The sequence below is a fragment of the Cervus elaphus genome, chromosome 20 (assembly GCF_910594005.1).
Source record: "Cervus elaphus chromosome 20, mCerEla1.1, whole genome shotgun sequence".
Lineage (NCBI taxonomy): Eukaryota > Metazoa > Chordata > Mammalia > Artiodactyla > Cervidae > Cervus > Cervus elaphus.
Genome location: NC_057834.1, coordinates 134,851,578 through 134,870,318, shown reverse-complemented (window position 1 = coordinate 134,870,318; position 18,741 = coordinate 134,851,578).

Here is an 18,741-nt window from a genome sequence, read left to right as displayed (position 1 = left end):
CAAACCTGTGGCCTCTGCAGTGAAAGCACAGAGTTCTAACCACTTGGCTTCCAGGGAAGTCCCTCTTCACTTTTAAAATGAAGCTAACGGCAAGGGGCCTTGAGCACTTCATCAGGAAGCTCTAAGGTTCTAGTGCAATAAGTAAATGCTCTTTCAAAATTTTAGAGTGTTAGACAATTGTAGAGTGCAGCATTTTTTTTTTATAAGCTAGAGGCTTTGAGGGGTGGTGTATTATACTGAACTTGGGGATACCCAGGCACCCAGGTGGATGGGAGGCATGGATGTTTGTGATGATGAAACCAGAGCTGCCATTTCCAGACACTAATTCTTAAAATAACGCTTTAGAGAAGCCCTAAAAACTGACTTTGGACTCTGTCTATTTGAAAGGAGATTTGGCTTTTTAAAATAGTTAGCCTAGTCAAAGGGCCTGACCATAAACTAGAATTGGAAGGACTGATGCTGAAGCTGAAGCTCCAATACTTTGGCCACCTGATGGGAAGAGCCGATGCATTAGAAAAGACCCTGATGTTGGGAAAGATTGAAGGTCGGAGGAGAAGGGGATGACAGAGGACGAGATGGTTGGATGGCATCACCGACTCAACGGACATGAGTTTGAACACACTCTGGGAGATGGTGGAGGACAGGGAAGTGTGGAAGGATAGGAAGGATAGGATGGTGTGCTGCAGTTCACAGGGTCACAAAGAGTCAGACACGACTGAGCAAATGAACAACAACAAAACCATAAACTCTCAGCTGTTTTGCCTTGGTTTTTGGGTTAACTAGAAAACTGGAGAGCAACACGGTGGTCAAAGTCCTACAGTAGGGACTTCCCTGGTGGCCCAGTGGCTAAGACTGCACTCCCAATGCAGGAGGCCTGGGTTTGATCCCTGTTCAGGGAACTAGATCCCAAGTGCTGCAAGTCAGAGTTGGCATGCTGTAACTAAGAGTTCCTGTGCTGCAACTAAGACCCAGTGCAGCCAATTAAATAAAAAATGAATGGTAAAAATAAAGTCCTACAGAACCTCCCATGCACACAGTGATAGAGGCATAGGTGGAGAAGAGAATGAACTTTCCAGGGATCAGAGGATTGTATCTCAAGGCTGAGAGAGGCTTCTACGAAGATGGGGCCCGAGGGCCTTCACAAGAGGCTGGTTGGTTAAAACAGTGTGGATTTGGTGCCAAAACAGACAGACAGACTGAAGGAACAGAATGGACTAAAGGAAGGAAATAAGGAGCTCAGAGACAGGTGTAGCTATATGTGCAGATCTAATATATAATGAATGTGGCACCATTCACCACTGGGGAAAGACAGGCTGCTCTGAAGGTCCTGGGAAAACTGGCCAATGAAATGGAGAAAGACGAAACCAGAATACCACGCAGCAAAGATGGAATCCACTTGAACCTAAAGGTAAAAGGCAAATTATAAAGTTAATTGTGTGTGTGTGTGTGTGTGTGTGTGTGTGTGTGTATGTGTGTGATGGCGTAGATGAAGCCAACTGCAGCGCCCACCACTGGGAGCTGAGATAAAGAACATGGTAGACACACAAGCCATAGAGTCTGTGCAGGACTTAAAAATGATGGAGGAGATGCTCACTTAGCAGCATCTCAAGTGTGGAGTGAAAACTTAAAAAGCATCTATGCAAGGCAACCCTATTTATAGAAATGAAAAATACCTTTCTACAGAAAGCAATAGGCTCATCTAAATTAAAGAAGGTATTTACTAACCCATTGGCATGGTTGCTTTGATGGGGATGGTTGAAAGAGTATAAAATGGGACAAAATAAGTCACGTGAGAGAAGAAAGATAATTTAAACAATAATTTATAAGGTTTTGTTCTCCTCAATTCCCAGAAAAGCAACCTGTGACCTAGTCCTGGCTCTGTGGTGGTGTTGTTCAGTGGCTCAGTCATTTCCGACTCTTTGCGATCCAATGGACTGCAGCATGCCAGGCTTCCTTGTCCTTCACCATCTCCTGGAGCTTGCTCAAACTCATGTCCATTGAGTCAGTGATGCCATCCAACTATCTCGTTCTCTGTCATCTCCTTCTCCTCCTGCCTTCAATCTTTCCCAGCATCAGGGGCTTTTCAATGAGCCTGTTCTTTGTATCAGGTGACCAAAGTATTGGAGCTTTAGCCTCAGTATCAGTCCTTCCAAAGAATATTCAGGATTGATTTCCTTTATGATGGACTAGTTTGACCTACTTGCTGTCTAAGGGACTCTCAAGAGTCTTCTCCAACACCACAGCTCAAAAGCATCAATTCTTTAGATTTCAGCCTTGTTTATGGTCCAACTCTCACATCCATGCATGACTACTAGAAAAACCATAGCTTTGACTAGACGAACCTTTGTTGGCAAAGTAGTGTCTCTGCTAAAAAGCTGTCTAGGTTTGTCATAGCTTTTCTTCCAAGAGCAAGTGTCTTTTAATTTCGCGGCTGCAGTCACCATCTGCAGTGATTTTGGAGCCCAAGAAAATAAAGTCTGTCACTGTTTCCATTGTTTTCCCATCTATTTACCATGAAGTGATGGGACCAGATGCCATGATCTTTGTTTTTGAATGTTGAGTTTTAAACCAACTTTTTCACTCTCCTCTGTTGACCTGTGTAGACTTTAATTTTAATGAACTCAAGCAGCCCCTTGAGAACCCTTCCACAATGCAGGTCCCTGGGCCAGATCTTTGGGGTTTGTTTTTGGATTGGTTTGGGGTGGCAACCAGGATTCTGAATGAACAGCCTCGTTCTGCGATTCGTACAGATGTGGCCGATGTTCCACTTTAGGAATTTAGCAAGACTCACTGTCCATGGCTCACGTGCTTCCTCTCCTTGCCAAGTGCTATGGGAGTTGGCCTCCATCTGGCCTGTAGATTCTTGGTCACCCTTGCCCCCCCGGGATCTGCCATCTGCTCTATGCTAATCAGATGGCTCTGGTCTGGCCCCATGCTGCACATGGCCCTGGCCCCTGACTCCTCGCCTCACTGGTTTTCATGATGGCTATCACTCCAGCTTGATACCTGCAGCTCCTGCAGCCCCATCCTCAGGAACCAAGACAAGGTGACCCCTCTGGCCTTTGCTGCAAGTGAGGGCACATCACCTGGTCCTGGACTGAGAGTCACCGTGGGCCCAGATAGCCTCCAGGAGCCCCTCTGCACACGGCAGACACTGCGTGGTTTGCACGGCCCTGGGAGCAGGGGAAGGACAGACCATGGCTCTTCTGTCTGGGTGGCACATATCAGCCTGGCAGAAAATCAACAGCCATCATGTGGTCAGACAGCCACAGAGGCTTTCAGAGGGCAGAGGGGGACTCACAGGGTAGAAACGCAATGTCCCCGCTCAGGGCTGCCAGGCCAGATGACATGCCCTTAACAGTCTCTGCTTTATTTCTGGGGATCTGAGCTGCATCACGCACATCCCGGCATCGAGCCCCACCAGCCATAGAGACAGAGGCCTTTTCTTCTGCAGGCTGGTGACTTCATTACAGATTTCAAGACGGTGGGGAGCTCGGGAAGGCTCTCTTCCGCCAGGCCTGGGACAAAGGCTGGGAAAGCAGAGGAAGCCGCTTGGGTCGTCTCCGGCCGAGAGGGGGCAAGGGAAGAGGCTGGGAGAGGGTGAACCCACATCCAGGGCCCCGATTGCCACGTTAGTCATGCCCCGCCGTGACCGGGCACAAACACCCCTCTGTGCATGGGTATCGCTGGGGTGGGGGCTGATGTCCTCTCTCCCTTCCCCAGGGAGGAGGTGGAGGCGGGAAAGGGCAGGTAGTGAGGGATGATAGCAGAGCGGGCACAGGGGTCCCCAGCACTGGTTGTGTCCTGGTGGGGACCCGAGTTCACATGGATGTCTTCCCAAAGTTCCCTGGGAAGCTTCCACCATAACCAGAAACCAGGATATCCTCCTCCTAGGGTGACCATAGGATTCAATAACAAAGTAAAAGTTAGGAATGAAAAAACTCTTCCAAAAAACTCTACCATGGGTCAGACAAATAAATCTTAAAAAAAAAAAAAAAAAGAATTACTGATGTATAATGGTAAAGAACTCACCTGCCATAAAGAACCCGCCTGCCAATGCAGGAGACTTAAGAGACACAGATTCGATCTCTGGGTTGGGAAGATCCCCTGGAGGAGGAAATGGCAACCCTGTCCAGTATTCTTGCCTGGGGAACCCCATGGACAGAGGAGCTTGGTGGGCTACGGTCCACGGGGTTGCAAAGAGTCAGACACAACCGAAGCCACCTAGCACCCACACATAGTTGATTTGGGGCTTCCCTGGTAAAGAATCTGCCTGCAATGCAGGAGCCACAAGGAGACACTGGTTCAATCCCTGCGTCGGGAAGATCCCCTGGAGAAGGGTAAGACAACCCACTCCAGTATTCCTGCCTGGACAATCTCATGGACAGAGGAGCCTGGTGTGTTACCGTCCATGGGGCTGCAAGGAGTTGGACAAGACTGAAAAGACTTAGCATGCATGCACACATAATTGATTCACAATGTTGTGTTAATTTATGTCGTACAACAGAGTAACTCAATCACACACATTTATATTCTTTTTCCTATTCATTTCCAGTATGGTTTATCACAGGATATTGCATATAGTTCCTTGTGCTCTATCGTAGGAACTTGTTGTTTATCCATCCTATATATAACTATATATTTTATAGTTTGCCTCTGCTAATCCCCAATTTCCAATCCTTCCCTCCCTCTCCCACCCTCTCCCACACCCCGCTGGGCAACTACAAGTCTGTTCTCTATGTCTGTGACAATTACAGACAATTAGATCTTAGCACTGGTGAATACAATGCCACGACAGTTTACACAAGCGCTCTTATTTCATTTGGACAACCACAATGTGGACAAGCGCCGTGAGCCCATTTCACAGATGATGAAATTGAAACCTGGACAGTTCAGGTAATGTGTTCACAAAGTTGCCTTAGTTGGCAGATTCTTTATCTCCAAGTTGAATGATTCTTCCCGTGAGTCAACATCCCAATTGTTTACCCAGCTGAAAATTCTTCTCCTTCTGAAGAACTCGATCTAGCCCCAAGCCCAACAGGAAAGCAGTGCCTTCTCCGATTACTCTGGCTGGTGCCAGCCCAGCACTCAGCCTGGCCGGGTCCCTTCCACCATCCCTCTCCCTGGGGCAGATGCTCAGCTTTCTCCTGAGCTGTAGCTCCTCTTTGGGACCTGTCACTTCTCCTTTGGCCTGATTTGAAATGATATGAGTACCCTCTGCTCTAGAGCCAGCACCGGTTAGTCCATTTAGGCAGGTGTCCAACCCTGGCCATGGGATTCATCCATCAGCTGTGTGTTCTTGCAGCCCACACCCTCGGAGGACAAATGCTAGCTGGTCCTCATCGTGGGGGGCCTAGGGACTTCCCTTGGCACGTGGCAGGATGTAGATCTCGGGACAGCAACTCTGGGTGCTGGTCTTCTTCCTGACTTTAACACGATGTGTCTTATAGAGACCCACGTGGTAGAGTTCCAGTTCCTCGTCAAGACGTGAGGCCCTTTTCTTTATCAACTAAACAGCTGAGTGCATGCGAGTTCCTGTCAAGCTGTAATTGAACAGCAGAAGGACGTCACAGATTCACTCAATAGCAGAGAACGCAAGGACCAGGTGTTGACATGCGACAGGAGGGAAGCTGGCGTGTGCTCTCCAGAAGTCTCAGAACTGCTGTGCCCGTGGCTGACACCACCCACAAGGAGGGAGGGTTCTGCCAAGTGTGAGAAGCCACGGGCACCTGGAGCATCAGCGCATCTCCATGCGTGGGGAACCTTGTGCCATTAAAGAACTCGACACGCTCTCCCTGGGTCTGTCGGCCCCTTTAGTTCATCCTTCCCCGTCATTATTCTCTGGCAAGGTGAATGAGCAGGCCAGCGTGACAGCGGCGTGGCGTGGTGACCGAGCATGTCGTGTGTTGGAGGAGACCGGGTGAGTCCCGGTCCTGACACAGGTGATGTGAGCTTTGTTAAGTTCACTGCACTCCTCTGGACCACCTGTCTCTTTTCGTGAAATGAGTGTATTCACTTCCTATTGCTCCTTGTATCAGTTAGAGTTCTCCAAAGAAATAGACCAAGAGATTATGTGTGTGTGTTTGTGTGTGCATGTGTGTATGCGTGTGTGCATGCCTGTATTGCATTTATATACATATAAAGAAATTTATCACAAGAAATCAGCTTACATGTGGTGGAGGCTGAGAAGCCCCCAAATCTGCCATGGGCAAGCTGGAAACCCAGCAAAACTGATGGTGTGGTTCTGGTCCCAAGCCTGACAAACTGGAGACCCATGAAAAGCCAATGTTTCAGTTCGAGTTCAAAGGCAGGAAAAACTCAGTGTCCCAACTCAAAGCCAGTCAGGTGGCAGGAATCTCCCCTTACTCATGGAAGGGTCAGACTTTTGTTCTGTTCAGGCTTTTAACTGATTATAGGATTCACCCACATTAAAAAGGGCAATTGCTTTACACAGTTTACTGATTCAAATGTTAATCTTGTCCAGAAACACAGGCACATTCAGAATGTTTGACCAAATGTGGGGACACTTTGGCACATCACAGTGACTTTACCTAAGAAGTATGCTTTATCCTGCAATTACACTCATCAGCTTTCTAGCAAGTTATGAGAACTATCACAACCAAGGCAAAGACTGAAGCACTAGGCTTATTTTTGGTCCTAAGATAGCTCAGTACAGGTTTCTAGAACAGATGGATTTGAGAAAATATTTGACTCCAGAGTGCTCCTCCTGTGTTAACCACCCAAAACTTAATCTGATGTGAAAGACAAGGGTGGGATGAATATCAAAAACTGCAGATTTCTTATGTGAAGAACAGGAGCCAAATGGGAGAGAATGGGCAGAAATTCTGTCCTTAGTTTTGAGAAAACAGTCTAGTCAACCAACCAACATAACAACCAACCAAGCATCCAACCAACCACTAACCAATCAACTAACCACCTACCAACCAATTAAGAACCAACCAACTAACTGAGAACCAACCAGCCACCAACCAGCCAACCAACCAGCTAACCACTAACCAATCAACTAACCACCTACAAAGCAATGAAGAACCAACCAACACCAACCAACCAGCCAACCAGCCAATCACTAACCAATCAACTAACCACCTACCAACCAATCAAGAACCAACCAAGCAATCAAGAACCAACCGACCAACCAGCCAACCAGCCAATCACTAACCAATCAGCTAACCACCTACCAACCAATCAAGAACCAACCAACACCAACCAACCAACCCACCCACCAACCAATTAACCAAGCCACCAACCAACCAACACAACCAAAGTTGTTATTGAGTGGAAAGTACCAATCCCCTAATCAGTAGTTTTTTAAGATTCTGTTTTGAATTTCCTGGTGGTGCAATAGGTAGGATTTTGCCTGCCAATTCAGGGGACATGGGTTCAGTCCTTGGTCCAGTAAGATTCCACATGCTGCAGAGCAACTGCACCCATGAGCTGCAACTCCTGAGCCTGGGCTAGATTTCGAGAGCCACAATTACTGAGCCTGTTCTCCACAACAGAAAAAGCCACTGCAATGAGAAGCCCATGTACTGCAATGAAGAGTAGCCTCTACTCGCTGCAACTAGAGAAAGCCCCCACACAGAAATGAAGACCCAGTGCAACTAAAAATAAAAATATAAAATAAATAAAATTCTTCATCAAACTGTGTTCTACTGACTGTATGTATCTGAAGCATTTGCTAAAGACACAGAGTGCTCAGCCCCACCTCATCCCTGTTGGGCCAAAATTGCTGAGTGTGGTGCCTAGGAATTTGAATTTTTAGTGAGTTTCCCAGGTGATTCTGATGCATGCTACTTGAGAACTGCTGCCTCGTGTGTGCTGAGTATACCGAGAGCTTTGATGTACTGCAGGTATGAGATTTCTTTTGGATCTTGACCTTCACATTTTGAAATAAGTAGATTTGCTTTTATATCACAAAGAAAAGGCTTAGCCCTCCCTTCCCACTTCATTATTCACTAACTTCAAGAGGAAATTGCAAAAAAAGAAAAGAGATGCATTTGAGAGTGGCTGCCATGATTTCTCCCCAGAACATGTTGGCAGGTGTAAAATTGCAGATTGAATCTGTCCCACGTGTGGGTTGTATCTCTGGCTGGTTTTGATCCACATGCCTGTGTGCTGCTCTGTTTAGACCCTTCAACATTCTGGTTATATTTTATTCCTTAGAGTCAAGTTGCAGTCAAGCTATTGATTTGGCTATTTTGGGGGCACGAGCTTTATTTTATGTTGTCAAGGACCCCAACCTCTGGATGATGAAAGAATATTATGAACATACTTATTCTTTCATATACTTTAAAATCTTCATATTTGTTTTGAAAGAGAGAAAAATTTGGAAATATTTACTTATTTTTGTACCACCAAGAAGTAACAACTGTTAATATTTTGACAGATTTCCCCCGTCAATTTTTAATTTAAAATTGAAGCCATTATCTTGTACCTGTCAGACTGGTCCTCTCCTCACTATAATTCTACATCTTTTTCTTTTCTCAAAGCCAACCAAAAGTTATGACAAACCTAGACAGTGTATTAAAACTCAGAGACATGTCTTTGCTGACAAAGGTCCGTATAGTCAAAGCTATTGCTTTTCCAGTAGTCAAGTACAGATGTGAGAGCTGGACCATAAAGAAGGCCTAAAGCCCAAGAACTGATGTTTTTGAACTGTGGTGCTGGAGAAGATGCCTGGAAGAGTCCCTTGAACAACAAGGATATCAAACTGGTCAATCCTAAAGGAAATCAACCCTGAATATTCATTGGAAAGACTGGTGCTGAAGCTGAAGCTCCAATACTTTGGCCACCTGATGCAAAGAGCCGACTCATTGGAAAAGACCCTGATGATGAGAAAGATTGAGGACAGGAGAAGGGGATGACAGAGGATGAGATGGTTGGGTGGCATCACCGACTCAATGGACATGAGTTTGAGCAAATTCCGGGAGATGGTGAAGGACTGGGAAGCCTGGCGTGGTGCAGTCCATGGGGTCGCAAAGAGTCGGACATGACTGAGCGACAGCAACAAAAACAGTCTCTCTCACGAGGTTGTTACATATCCTTGTGTTCCACTTAAAAATAATATAAATATATATTTGTATACAAATATGTATATAGTATTGTTTTTAAAAAACTTTATATATAAGTGGCACATATTATTCTGTATCTTGTCTTTCTTGACTTGGTTTTAAGTTTTTGAATCTTTGCAAGTTGTCTTGTATGGGTTTAGTGCATCTCTTTTAACATTTCTTAAATTTTTTTATTTTTTAAATTTTTGGCTGCATTGTGTGGCATGTGGGGTCTTAGTTTCCTGACCAAGAATTGAATCCATGTCCACTGTCGTGGAAGCTTGGAGTCTTAACCACTGGACCACCAGGAAGTCCTGGTGCATTTCTTCTAACAGCCAAAACTTGTATGTCTACATTTATTTTATTTGCCCATTCCCCTACTGGTGGTTGTTGACTTTCAGTTTCCTCTGTTGCAGACAAAGCTGCAATGAACACTGGAGCTTCTCTCTCTGTATATAGAGTTTCTCGAGGATATCAATCTAAAAGTTAGATTGATGCACTGTGGTGCAGTCTCCATTATAATAAGTGTTACAAAATACTCTCCAAAAGGCTGAGATAATTTATTTTTCTCACCAGCAGTGTGTGAGAAGGCCAACCCTCCTTCTCTTATTTTTGCTAAACCTAAATTTACCTAATTTTAGCCAGTCTGTTTGATAAAATGACACCATGCTGTTCTAATTTTTAGGTTGTACTAATCATTATTGAGCTTATCTTACAGGTTTTTACAATACTTTTTGATGAGTAACTTAAAGCCCACACCTATAGATTAGAGAGAATTTGTAAGAGGAATAGTTTAGACTTTTTAAGAGAATATTTCAGTAGAAAGTAATGGATTCTTGCCAATAAAAGTAACAAAACTCTAAAGATTGGGAGGAAGTAAAATCCTCTGTGCTCATCAATCCATCAAGCTCAAGGACCATGTGATTCATCATCTATAAAGGGACACTCATGAGAGAAGATGTCATTTCTCAGGACAGTGGTGGGAGCCAGGACTGCCCCCAGGCAGCAGCTGCTGGGAATAGCTTGTGGGTTTTGTGCTGTGTTGAGTTGATCACTGTGTTCTGAAACTTAACAAGCTATTAGGGAGACATCTTTCCATGCCTTTTCATGAGATAGTGATTTATTTCATTTTTTTTCTTTGAAAAATTTCACTTGTAGAAAGATTATAAGAATGAGGTAATGCATTTCTATATTCCTGTTACAGTTTTGCCATTTTGTTAACATTCTGCTGTATTTTGCTCTGTCTCTGTCTTTCTATATATGTAATGATTTAAAAAAAATGTTTCCTTTAAAAAAACTATTGCTTCATTTTTGGTTGCACTGGGTCTTTGCTGCTGTGGGAAAACTTCCTCTAGTCATGGTGACTCGGCTTCTCGTTGTGGGGGCCTTCTCTTGTTGCAGAGCATGGGCTGCAAGTGCCCAGGCTTCAGCAGGGGCCCCATGAGGACTCTGTAGTCGTGGCTTCAGTTCAGTTCAGTTCAGTTCAGTTGCTCAGTCGTGTCTGACTCTTTGCGACCCCATGAACCGCAGCAGGCCTCCCTGTCCATCACAAACTCCCGGAGTCTACCCAAAACCACGTCCATTGAGTTGCTGATGCCAGCCAACTGTCTCATCCTCTGTTGTCCCCTTCTCCTCCTGCCCTCAATCTTCCCCAGCATCAGGGTCTTTTCAAATGAGTCAGCCCTTCACATCAGGTGACCAAAGTATTGGAGTTTCAGTTTCAACATTAGTCCTTCCAATGAACATCCAGGACTGATCTCCTTTAGGATGGACTGGTTGGATCTTCTTGCAGTCCAAGGGACTCTCAAGAGTCTTCTCCAACACCACAGTTCAAAAGCATCAATTCTTCAGTGCTCAGCCTTCTTTATAGTCCAACTCTCACATCCATACATGACCACTGGAAAAACCATAGCCTTGACTAGATGGACTTTTGTTGACAAAGTAATGTCTCTGCTTTTTAATATGCTGTCTAGGTTGGTCATAACTTTCCTTCCAAGGAGTAAGCATCTTTTAATTTCATGGCTGCAATCACTATCGGCAGTGATTTTGGAGCCCAGAAAAATAAAGTCAACCAGTGTTTCCACTGTCTCCCCAACTATTTGCCATCAAGTGATGGGACCGGATGCCATGATCTTAGTTTTCTGAATGTTGAGCTTTAAGCTAACTTTTTCACTCTCCTCTTTCACTTTCATTGAGAAGCTCATTAGTTCTTCTTCACTTTCTGCCATAAGAGTGGTGTCGTCTGCGTATCTGAGGTTATTGATATTTCTCCCAGCAATCTTGATTCCAGCTTGTGCTTCCTTCAGCTCAGCATTTCTCATGATGTACTCTGCATTGAAGTTAAATAAGCAGGGTGACAATATCCAGCCTTGACATACTCCTTTCCCTATTTGGAACCAGTCTGTTGTTCCATGTCCAGTTCTAACTGTTGTTTCCTGACCTGCATATAGGTTTCTCAAGTGGCAGGTTAGGTGGTCTGGCATTCCCATCTCTTTCAGAAATTTCCACAGTTCATTGTGATCCACACAGTCAAAGGCTTTGGCATAGTCAATGAAGCAGAAATAGATGTTTTTCTGGAATTCTCTTGCTTTTTTGATGATCCAGTGGATGTTTTCAATTTGATCTCTGGTTCCTCTGCCTTTTCTAAAACTAGCTTGAACATCTGGAGGTTCACGGTTCATGTATTGCTGAACCCTGGCTTGGAGAATTTTAAGCATTACTTTACTAGCGTGTGAGATGAGTGCAATTGTGCGGTAGTTTGAACATTCTTTGGCATTGCCTTTCTTTGGGATTGGAATGAAAACTGACCTTTTCCAGCCCTGTGGCTACTGCTGAGTTTTCCAAATTTGCTGGCATATTGAGTACAGCACTTTCACAGCATCATCTTTCAGGATTTGAAATAGCTCAACTGGAATTCCATCACCTCCACTAGCTTTGTTGGTAGTGATGCTTCCTAAGGCCCACTTGACTTCACATTCCAGGATGTCTGGCTCTAGGTGAGTGATCACACCATTGTGATTATCTGGGTCGTGAAGATCTTTTTTGTACAGTTCTTCTGTGCATTCTTGCCACCTCTTCTTAATATCTTCTGCTTCTTTTAGGTCCGTGCCATTTCTGTCCTTTATTGAGCCCATCTTTGCATGAAATGTTCCCTTGGTATCTCTAATTTTCTTGAAGAGATCTCTGGTCTTTCTCATTCTATTGTTTTCCTTCATTTCTTTGCACTGATCACTGAGGGAGGCTTTCTTATCTCTCCTTGCTGTTGTTTGGAACTCTGCATTCACATGGGAATATCTTTCCTTTTCTCCTTTGCTTTTCGCTTCCCTTCTTTTCACAGCTATTTGTAAGGCCTCCTCAGACAGCCATTTTGCTTTTATGCACTTCTTTTCCATGGGGATGGTCTTGATCCCTGTCTCCTGTACAGTGTCACGAACCTCTGTCCATAGTTCATCAGGCACTCTGTCTGTCAGATCTAGTCCCATAAATCTATTTCTCACTTCCACTGTATAATCATAAGGGATTTGATTTAGGTCATACCTTAATGGTCTAGTGGCTTTCTCCACTTTCTTCAATTTCAGTCTGAATTTGGCATGGGGGCTTTAATTGCGCCACAGCATGTGGGTCTTCTCGGACCAGGGATTGGACCCATGTCCCTTGTATTGGCAGGTGGATTCCTACCTACTGCACCACCAGGGAAGTCCTGTAATGATTGTTCTTATTACAGAGTCATTTGGGAGTGAGTCAGGGACATCATCATCTTTTACCACTGAAGTCTTCCGTGTGTATCTCGAAAACAAGGATATTCCTTTACCCACGCAGGGTACATGTCATTTTCAGGGAATTTAGTATACATACAATATCCATACTGTCTAATATACACTCCATAATAAAATCTCATCAGTTGTCTTCATCATGTCCTTAATTGCAATTTATTATTTTTCCTGATTCAGGATCCTATCCAGGTCACGCATTTTGTTTGCTTGTCAGGTCTCTTTGAACTTTTTAACCTGTGACTGTGGCTCATCCGTCTCCATGTTTCATGACACTGAGACGAAACAGACAGGCCAGCTGTTCGGCAGAATGTCCCTCAATCTGAGTTTGTCTGATTGTCAGCTCGTTACTAGGGTCAGGCCATTCGCTTTGGGCAGGAACACCGGGTAAGTGATGCTGTGTTCTACGTAGTAGATCCCACCAGGAAACTCCTGATGTCAGTCTCTTTCAGCCTCATTCCTTTTAACAGCTGCATAATAATTACATTCCATCCTGCGGATGTAATATAATTACTCCAACCCTGCCTCTATAGATGAGCTTTTGGGTTGTTCCTAGTGTTTGGCTAATGAAAACCATGCTGTGATAAATGTGACAAAGTTGGGGCGGGAGATGAGAGTGAGGTTCAAAAGGGAGGGGATACCTATGCATACCTGTGGTTGATTCATGTTGAGGCTTGACAGAAAACAACAAAATTCTGTAAAGCAATTATCCTACAATAAAAAAATAAAGAAACTAAAAAAAATGTTACAAAGAGTGCCAATGTTAGAATCATTGGAATGAGCGTGATCAGGGAAGTAAGAGAGTGAAGAAAGAACAATGGAGGACATAAATTTGAGTGGATTGGGGATGGTGGACTCGTGTGGGTAGTGGGATGTGATGGTAAAAGACACGATCACTTCGGCTGCAGGAGGCAGGTTGGGTTGGGAGGAAGGAGGATCACTGCTCAAACAGTCCAGGGAAGAGAGAGGAAAGGCCGGACGTTGAGCAGTGTTGGTAAGTAGCTGGAAAGAAAGAGAACAATTAATAAACATTTACAGGGCCTTCCCTGGTGATCCAGTGGTTGAGACTCTGCCTTGCAATGGAAGCGACGTGGGTTCGACCTCTGGTCAGGGAAATAAGATTCCGCGTGCCACATGACAACTAAGCTCAAGTGCCACAGCCAGAGAAGCCTGCAACATAGAGGCCCTTGTGCCACAGTGAAGACCCAGAACAGCCAAATAAATAAATAGGAATAACTAAACATTTACAAGTACCGACACACACTGCAATCTGGATGAACCTTGAAAACCCTGCACTCAGTGAAGGAAGCCAGTCACTGAAGTCCCCAGGTTGCATGATTCATTTGTGTTTCTGCCTCACCACGCATCTTGTGCGATCTTAGTTCCCTGACCAGGGTTGGAACCATCGCCCCTTGCAGTGAAGCACAGAGTCTTTCCCACTGGACCACTAAGGAAGTCCTGCGTGATTCTTTTTGTATGTTATCTTCAGAATAGGCAAATCCAGGGAGAGAAGGAACACATTACCAGGGGATGGGAGGATGGGAAACTGGTACAGAGTTTTCTGGTTTGGTGAAAAAGCTTAGAAGCTAAAGAGCATGGTGGCTGCATGACTTTTGTGAGTGCACCGAATGCCCCTGAATGGCACACTTCAAAATGGTTAACTCTATGTTATGTGAATTTCATCTTAATAGAAAAAATAGGAGATTAAAAAAACCTCAGGACACAGGACTTCATGGACATTGTGATGTGGTGAGGAGGAGGGAGAATTGGCTGTGTTTGACTTCTGGTTGAGGCCCTTGTGTAGAAGGTCTTACTTATTAACTGAAACAAGGTTTTCAAGAAAAGGAACAGCTCAGAATGGGAGAAAATGATGTGTTCAGATGATTAAGAAGCTATGTATATGGTAAAATATAAAATATATACAAAAACCACAGAGCAGGTTAATGAAACCCAATGTACACAATACTCAACTACAACAATGACCAGTCATGGCCAACATAGCATCATCTGTACCCCGTCCACCATCCATTCACATACTATTTTGAAATAAATACCAGACATCATATTCCATCATCCATTAATAGCTCAGGACGTTTCTCTAAAAGATGAGGAATTTTTTTTTGATGAGGAATTTTTTAAATGAACTTTCAAAGTACCATTAATACAACAAAAAAAATTAACAATGATTTCTTAATATGATCAGGTTGTCAGCCAGTGATCACATTTCTAATTGTCTCATAATTTTTTCTTATTATTTCTTTGAATCAGGATCCACATAAGATACAATTATTGTGACTGAATACTGTGCCTCTTAAATCTGTTTTTATCTTAAAGCCCCTTCTCTCTCTTTTATAATTTACACGTTGGGAAATTAGGTTATTTGTCACATAGAAGCTCCTGTGGTCTGGATTGTACTGACTGCTTCCCTATGATGAATTTTACATGCTCTCCTACCCTCTTGTATTTTCATAAATTAATTGGTAGTTGGGTCAAGACTTGATCAAATCTGAGTTTAATTATTTTTTAAACAAGAATACTTTATAGGTGATGGCATGTTCTTCCATCAGAAGACACATAACACCCAGTTGCCTGTGTGTGTGTGTGTGTGTGTGTGTGTGATGTTAATAGTTGTTGTTGGCCAATGTCTAGTTAACCCAGACAACCTGTTCCCAAATTCCTGATCCTTTGAAACAATGTGAGAAAATACATGTTTATTGTTATTCTAAGCCATTCAGTTTTGGGATGATTTGTTATGCAGCAATCCAACCAGTCCATCCTAAAGGAAATCAGTCCTGAATGTTCATTGGAAGGACTGATGTTGAAGCTGAAACTCCAATACTTTGGTGGCCTGATGAGAAGAGCTGACTCATTTGAAAAGACCCTGATGCTGGGAAAGATTGAAGGTGAGAGGAGAAGGGGACGACAGAGGATGAGATGGTTGGATGGCATCACTGACTCAGTGGACATGAATCTGAGTAAACTCCAGGAGTTGGTGATGGACAGGGAGGCCTGGCATGTTGCAGTCTATAGGGTCGCAAAGAGTCAGACATGACTGAGCGACTGAACTGAACCGAATAGAAAGCAAATACAGAAAAGTTGGATAAATATCAGGAGACCCATTAATATAATTCATCATACTAACAGAGATAAGGATAAAAACTTTAAAAGCCATCTCCAAAGATGCAAAAAAAAAAAGCAAAAACAAAGCTTTTGACAAAAGGCAAAACCCACTCAATAAAATAAGATGATGGGTACTTTCCTAATATGCCAAAAATAAACACACACATATTTTATGTTCCCAAACTAGCACTTTACTTAGTCAGAAACCACTTGAGGATTTCTCATTAAATGAAGAAAATATGCTCACTATTTTCACTATAATTTAACAATATGTTGGGATTATGAACTCCTGCATTTGACAAGGGAAAGCAATAAAAGCCATTGGTATTGGAAAGAAAAACTAAAACTATCCCTATTTTTAAATTTATCCAGAAAACCCAAGTAAATGATGAAAAGGCTATTAAAAAAGAGAGCTTAGAGAAATGACCAGTCATGAAGTTAATGCATAAAATAAGGGAAGGGAAAAATAAAATAGCTAGAATAAACGTAAGAAAAGCCTTAAACCTGCTTAAAGAAGGCTATAAGACTCTCTTGAAAAATACAAGGTAGAACTTGAAAAAATGGAAAGACATACATGTGCTTGGGTAGAAAACTCAACAACGTAAAAGATTCGAATTTTACATATTAATTTATGCACGTAATGTGATTGGAATAAAAATACCCACAGTTCCCCACCCCCCAGAATTAGGCTAGTTAATTATAAAGTACATTGGGAAGAATGATCAAGCAAGAATAGTTAGGAGAACACTGAACATGATCATTTTCGTCTCAGTGATGTTTTTCTCAAGTGCTTGTGGGTTTGAGAGGCCAAGTAGAAATGCACAGCTGGGTAGATGACATGCAGGGCTGCGGCCCAGCAGTCCCCAGTGACCCATCTGGGTGGCATAAGTCTAGGAGGGTGCCTGGCCTTTCCCTGGAGAGAGTGGATGGGCTTTTCCAGGAAGGGTGTATGGAATGGGTTGAAGACTCAGGAAAACTAGACTTGGAGGCTGCAGTAGTGAGTGGGCAGGTGATGAGGGTGGGTAAAGGTCAGAGGGAGAGCGAAAGAAAGGAATAAAAACTAGGGAAAAAGGAAGAGGACCAAGAAAGATGATGCTACAAAAACCAAGAGTGTGCAGAGTTCTCACGAGGAGACAACAAGAGCAAGCAGCTCAGAGTCTTGAAATGACAGCTATTCCATCTGCATCTGATAGGTAGAGATCCATGCATATATACGAGGTGGAGGCGTGACTGAGGTCACTAGTGACAATCACTTCCAACATCTTCGTGGCTTTCCTCCCAGACCTTGCTCTGTGGCTACATATGTGTAGCATCTACATACATAATTGCAAATAAGGTCATCATGCTAAGTTCTGTAATCATTTTCCACTCAGCGGTGTATTGTGAAACTCATGAAGTCATGCCTTAGTCACCTAGTTCAGTTGCTCAGTCATGTCCGACTCTTTGCGACCCCATGGACTGCAGCACCCCAGGCTTCCCTATCCATCACTAACTCCCGGAGCTTGCTCAAACTCATGCCCATCAAGTTGGTGATGCCATCCAGCCATCTCATCCTCTGTTGTCCCCTTCTCCTCCTGCCTTCAGTCTTTCCCAGCATCAGGGTCTTTTCCAGTGAGTCAGTTATTTGCAGCAGGTGGCCAAACTACTAGTTCAGTTCAGTCACTCAGTCGTGTCCGCCTCTTTGCGACCCCATAGACTGCAGCACGCCAGGCCTCCCTGTCCATCACCAACTCCTAGAGTTTACTCAAACTCATGTCCATTGAGTCAGTGATGCCATCCAACCATCTCATCCTCTGCTAAAGTACTGTCTGACTTAGTAAAAACTTGGCAGAAGTGGACTGAATTGGACAGATTCATTCATTCATCTGAATATTTAATGAGTGTCTCGTGTGTCAGGTATTAATCTGGATGCTTGGGACGTTTGGTGAACAAAACGTTCAAAGATCCCTCCCATATGGAGCTTCTGTTCTGAACAGACAATAAACAGTAAATATGACAAATAGGCACATATGTAGATGGTAGTAAGTGCTCTATGGAATAAAGAGTGGGTCGGGGAAGGGGGATTGGGAGAGAGCAGGTAGGTGGTAGGCTGCAGTTTTAGAAACGGTGATGGGCAGGACTCATGAGAAGCGGGGAATGTGAGTAGAGCCTGGAAGGAAGTGGGGCGCTTGGAGATGCAATTCACAGAGAAAGGTACTTCGCATGTGCAATTCATATGGAGGCAGGTGGGGGATAAATGATGATATTTCTAAGTGACACTTCTCAGGTGGCATTAGTGGTAAAGAATTCACCTGCCAATGCAGGAGACATGGGTTCAATCCCTGGGTCAGGAAGATCCCCTGGAGAAAGAAACGGCAACCCAGTCCAGTATTCTTGCCTGGAGAATCCCATGGACAGAGGAGCCTGGGGGGCTGCAGTCTATGGGGTTGCAAAGAGTCAGACATGACTGAAGCGACGACATGCATGCACTGCATGTGGAATTCCGGCCCTGATAGACATCAGGGAAGGAGACGTCTTGCAGGTGGTTTAGAGTGTGGGGCTAGAGCTCACAAGGCGTGTTGGCCTGGAGCAAATGGCTGGGAGCTTTGGATGCGATTATGGACAGTGATGGTTTCCAAACTCCAGTGTGCTTGGGCTCCAACTCCAGAATTTCGGATTCAGTAGGTTTGGGGTGGGCCCTGGGGATCTGCATTTCTTAGCAAGCTCCAGGAGGTGCTGCGGGTCCAGGCAGTACACTGTGAGAACAGCTGGGGTTGAGCAAAGAAAGCTGAGCTAGGAAT